The 6176-nt window shown below is 32.9% G+C and overlaps 1 long non-coding RNA gene across 1 annotated transcript; it reads left to right on the top strand.

Moving 5' to 3' along the window:
• The first annotated feature begins 668 nt into the window (after window positions 1-668).
• On the top strand, window positions 669-2484 carry LOC127730704 (uncharacterized). Its single transcript, XR_007995253.1, has 2 exons — window positions 669-1161; window positions 2313-2484. It is a non-coding gene; the product is annotated as an uncharacterized LOC127730704 (long non-coding RNA).
• Window positions 2485-6176: the final 3692 nt, after the last annotated feature.

Genomic DNA, 6176 nt, shown 5'->3' with positions numbered 1-6176 from the left:
TCTATTTTTAGCCATGGCGGCCATGTTTGTCCATGGATCATAACTTCGGATACAATTTATAAACTAGATACCCTAAGGAACATTAAGTTAAAGTTTGAAGGTATTTGGCCCAGTAGTTTCAATAAATGTTCCTTAGGGTATCTTGTTTATAAATTGAATCCGAAGTTTGTATCCATTGACAAACATGGCCGCCATGGCTAAAAATAGAAAATAATGGTCAAATGCAGTTTTTGGCTTATATCTCAAAAACTAAATCTTTTAGAGCAAATGTGACAATGGGTAAAATTGTTAAATTGGTCAAGATCTATCGGCCCTGAAATTTTCAGACGAATCGAACAACCCATTGTTGGGTTGCTGCCACCGAATTGGTAGTTTTAACAAAATTTTGCATTTTTTTGTTATTATTTTGAATATTATTATAGATATATATAAACTGTAAGCAGCAATAATGTTCAGCAAAGTAAGATCTACAAAAAAGTCAATATGACCATAATTGTCAATTGACCCCTTAAGGAGTTATTGCCCTTTAAAGACAATTTTACACAATTTGTTCATCAAGTTTGCTAACATTTAAATATCTTCTCCTCTGAAATACAGGTGAGGGATTCAGGCTCTTGAGAGCCTCTTGTTTGTTGTTGTTTTTAATCTCTGTTGGATGGTAATTTCCATTAATTAGGTCTTTCCACTTTTCTGTGGAAAGACCTATTGGTTTTCTTCTGATTATTAGGTCTTTCCACTTTCCTGTGAAAAGACCTATTGGTTTTCTTATGATTATTATTTTTTTTTTCTTCTTCCGCCACTTTTTTCTGACGGTGCTTTTTTGTTTCGCAAGATGTTGCTTAGATTTTTTGTGTATGATATCGAACAGTTATTGCGATTTTGAAACTGACCCTGTTTAGCCGAATACTTTTTATTGTAAGAGTTATCTCCCCAAACACTGTTTTTCTTGTGTACGCATCTCCTTCGCAACCGTAAAAGATTATGACAAATTTATGTCTCCAATTTGTTCGTTATATCCTCAGGATCTTAAGAATAATTTTGACTGAAGCGGTCCAGAAACTCCATATGAGAGTTATTTCCCCTTCTGTATTGAAAATAAGTAAAATGTTATTGTAATTGGTAAACCATAAGTGATAGGGACCTAGGGTCTTTTGATTTGAGGTCCTGGGTCCAAAAAAAAGAAAATAGGGTCAAGGTCAAAGGTCAAGGTCATTTTTAAATTTGGTTTTTGGCTTATTTTCACCTCTTTTCAAACACGATATAAGATATCGACAACATATTTTTACTTAATTGTTAGTTGCGACATGTCGTAACACATACATATTGGTTTAAAGGGTACGCTTACATCAAATTAGAGTTTTCTCCCCTCTTTTATTTAAAAATATGCATATGGTGATATAACTCATGAACCAAATATAATTAAGTCCTAGGGTCTTTTGATTTAAGGTCCTTGGTTGATGACCTTGAAATTGAGCTCAAGGTCATAGGTTAAATTGACGTTCTAGATTTTGACCTTTGCTTTTACCTCATATGTATACATGATAAATCCATGGGACTTTTTGCATTAGGTTTCAAGCCATTTAACCTTAGAAAAGCCAACCTGAAGTGACCTTGTGTAAACCGGAAGTAGCTTTTTTTGTACTTAATTAATGTTAAAGTTTATAGAACCAGATATTTTTGGTATCAGTGTCAATTAAACGTTTGAATAATACCAGATGTAACATTTTTCAAACAGAAAGTAACAAATTATCTCCCTAATTGAAAAAAGATTGTATAGAAACCATATATTTTTGGAATCAGCGTACAATAAGCTATCATTTGAAGCTGGAAATGACATTTTAAAACGAATTTTACTATTTTCATATTAAAATACATTTATTTTGTGGAAAGACCTTCAATTGTTTTCTTAACAATTGGTTTTTAATTATTATTATTTTTTTCTTCTTCCGCCACTTTTTTCTGATGGTGCTTTTTTGTTTGCAAGATGTCGCTTAGATTTTTTGTGTATGATATCGAACAGTTATTGCGATTTTGAAACTGACCCTGTTTAGCCGAATACTTTTTATTGTAAGAGTTATCTCCCCAAACACTGTTTTTCTTGTGTACGCATTTCCTTCGCAACTGTAAAAGATTATGACAAATTTATGTCTCCAATTTGTTCGTTATATCCTCAGGATCTTAAGAATAATTTTGACTGAAGCGGTCCAGAAACTCCATATGAGAGTTATTTCCCCTTCTGTATTTAAAATAAGTAAAATGTAATTGTAATTGGTAAACCATAAGGATGGGGACCTAGGGTCTTTTGATTTGAGGTCCTTGGTCCAAAAAAAAGAAAATAGGCTCAAGGTCAAAGGTCAAGGTCATTTTTAAATTTGGATTTTGGCTTATTTTCACCTCTTTTCAAACACGATATAAGATATCGACAACATATTTTTACTTAATTGTTAGTTGCGACATGTCGTAACACATACATATCGGTTTAAAGGGTACGCTTACATCAAATTAGAGTTTTCTCCCCTCTTTTATTTAAAAATATGCATATGGTGATATAACTCATGAACCAAATATAATTAAGTCCTAGGGTCTTTTGATTTAAGGTCCTTGGTTGATGACCTTGAAATTGAGCTCAAGGTCATAGGTTAAATTGACGTTCTAGATTTTGACCTTTGCTTTTACCTCATATGTATACATGATAAATCCATGGGACTTTTTGCATTAGGTTTCAAGCCATTTAACCTTAGAAAAGCCAACCGGAAGTGACCTTGTGTAAACCGGAAGTAGCTTTTTTTGTACTTAATTAATGTTAAAGTTTATAGAACCAGATATTTTTGGTATCAGTGTCAATTAAACGTTTGAATAATACCAGATGTAACATTTTTCAAACCTGAAGTAACAAATTATCTCCCTAATTGAAAAAAGATTGTATAGAAACCATATATTTTTGGAATCAGCGTACAATAAGCTATCATTTGAAGCTGGAAATGACATTTTAAAACGAATTTTACTATTTTCATATTAAAATACATTTATTTTGTGGAAAGACCTTCAATTGTTTTCTTAACAATTGGTTTTTAATTATTATTATTTTTTTCTTCTTCCGCCACTTTTTACTGATGGTACTTTTTTGTTTCGCAAGATGTCGCTTAGATTTTTTGTGTATGATATCCAACAGTTATTGCGATTTTGAAACTGACCCTGTTTAGCCGAATACTTTTTATTGTAAGAGTTATCTCCCCAAACACTGTTTTTCTTGTGTACGCATTTCCTTCGCAACTGTAAAAGATTATGACAAATTTATGTCTCCAATTTGTTCGTTATATCCTCAGGATCTTAAGAATAATTTTGACTGAAGTGGTCCAGAAACTCCATATGAGAGTTATTTCCCCTTCTGTATTTAAAATAAGTAAAATGTAATTGTAACTGGTAAACCATAAGGATGGGGACCTAGGGTCTTTTGATTTGAGGTCCTTGGTCCAAAAAAAAGAAAATAGGGTCAAGGTCAAAGGTCAAGGTCATTTTTAAATTTGGATTTTGGCTTATTTTCACCTCTTTTCAAACACGATATAAGATATCGACAACATATTTTTACTTAATTGTTAGTTGCGACATGTCGTAACACATACATATTGGTTTAAAGGGTACGCTTACATCAAATTAGAGTTTTCTCCCCTCTTTTATTCAAAAATATGCATATGGTGATATAACTCATGAACCAAATATAATTAAGTCCTAGGGTCTTTTGGTCCTTGGTTGATGACCTTGAAATTGAGCTCAAGGTCATAGGTTAAATTGACGTTCTAGATTTTGACCTTTGCTTTTACCTCATATGTATACATGATAAATCCATGGGACTTTTTGCATTAGGTTTCAAGCCATTTAACCTTAGAAAAGCCAACCGGAAGTGACCTTGTGTAAACCGGAAGTAGCTTTTTTTGTACTTAATTAATGTTAAAGTTTATAGAACCAGATATTTTTGGTATCAGTGTCAATTAAACGTTTGAATAATACCAGAAGTAACATTTTTCAAACAGGAAGTAACAAATTATCATCCTAATTTAAAAAATATTGTATAGAAACCATATATTTTTGGAATCAGCATACAATAAGCTATCATTTGAAGCTGGAAATGACATTTTAAAATGAATTTTACTATTTTCATATTAAAATACATTTTTTTTGTGGAAAGACCTTCAATTGTTCTCTGAACAATTGGTTTTTAATTGTTGTTTGCTTTACGTCCAAATGAATTTACCAGTTAAAACTTCTATTGCATCTTATTTATGCTACCAACAAGGATAGAGCCTCATGTTCGTCCAGAAACTGAAGTGATGCTTATGTTTATGCAAAATACTTTTTCATACACACACTTAATCAGAAAATTTAACATGTCAACTATAAGAAAATTCCAGTCAGTAAAGCATGACTAATTGGACAATTTAAAAAAAAACAGTTTTGATAGTACCCAGAGGACAAGAACATAATCATAATCATGTAAAAGGGTAAAACTAGTCTTGTGAGTACCCTGGGGACATGAACATAGACATGTGAGAGGGTAGAATTAGTTTTTTAATAAAGTTCATCTAGTAAACTTGAGAATTCAAACCCTAGTGCATCAAGTGGATAAAAGCATCAACTCAAAAGGGTCTATTCATAACAGTTTGAATTAGCCTGTTCATAACAGTTTAAATGAGCCTAAACATAACAGCCAAAATGGACCTAAACAAGAGCCTATCCATAACATCCAAAATAGAACAAACTTAACATCTTAAAACGATAAAAATTCACCTCGTCTATGAGAGATACAAACTCAGTTTAAGTACAATTCTATAAGGTTATTTCAAGTAAAAATCAATCATTTAACTGGTGCAAGTACAGAAGCAATTGCTCCTGGTTGGTATCATTGAAGACAAATAGTCCACCAACAGAAGTACAAACTGGTAGTAATAAAAATTTTTACTCTGATTTTAGCATACACGACTCAGCATGATAAAATAAAAGGTCTTGGTAGCCAAAACTTGTGTGAGCATCAATTAAAATGGGCATTAACTTAACAGCCAAAAATGACCATTTCTGGAAAATGTATAAAAAGAAAACAAGAAATAAATGTTAATGATACTGCACTTCAACAATAGAAGTAAACCAAAATAGACATCAAGGATCTTCAAATGGTCATAAAGACAAGGGCCTACACTTTCATCCCGAGTCTTGAGTTGTGAATGAATTTAACAAAGATAGCAAATAATAAAGCAAGAGGACCACAATTTGAACAGACATAAAATGTAAAGACAAAGGCAGCAATTACAAGATTCCTGACTGGGACAGGAATATAAAAAATTGGCAGAGTAAAAATAGTTTTGTGAGTACACAGGGGACAGGAACATAACCATGTGATAGGGTAAAACTATTTTTTGGAGTACCCAGGGGACAGAAACTTTAAATTGTGACAGAGTAAAAATGGCACTCATACCACATCTTCTTATATCTATTGTGAGTACTCAGAGGCCAAGAACATAACCATATTACAGGGTAAAACTAGTTATGTGAGTACTCAGGGGGGATAGGAATATTCAAATTTAGCAGGGTAAAGCTACTTTTGTGAATCCCAAGGGGACAGGGACATAAACATGTGGCGAGGTAAAACTAATTTTGTAAGTACCGGTACCCAGGGGGTAGGAACATAGATGTATAGCAGGGTAAAACTAGTTTTGTGAATACCTAGCGGCCAGGGGGCAGGAACATAAAAATGTGTGGGGTAAGACTAGTTATATGAGTATCCAGGGGACAGGAACATAAAAATTTGGTTGCGTAACACTAATTTTTAAGAGTATGTAGGGGACAGGAACATAAACATGTAGCAGGGCAAAACTGGTTATATGAGTTCCATGGGGACAGGTACATAAACATAAAGAAGGATAAAACTAGTTTTGTGAATATCCAGGGGACAGGAACATAAACATGTAGCAAGGTATAACTAGTTGTGTGAGTACTCAACTGTCTTCAATTTTTCAAACACTACAGCTGTTAGAAGTGGGCAAGGCATACAAAGTGAAATCAAAATATTATATTTTATTCTGAGGAACCATCAAAACTCAAACCTTTTTTTGCTTTGCACTTCACCAAGTTTGAAATAATGAAAGAGTCAAAGAGCCAAAGTTTTGCTTGCTTTCTATGAAAAT

The sequence above is a fragment of the Mytilus californianus genome, unplaced genomic scaffold (genome assembly GCF_021869535.1).
Source record: "Mytilus californianus isolate M0D057914Y unplaced genomic scaffold, xbMytCali1.0.p SCAF_2, whole genome shotgun sequence".
Lineage (NCBI taxonomy): Eukaryota > Metazoa > Mollusca > Bivalvia > Mytilida > Mytilidae > Mytilus > Mytilus californianus.
The sequence above is the reverse complement of the archived record's forward strand: the minus strand, read 5'-3'. Positions and strand labels throughout refer to the sequence as shown.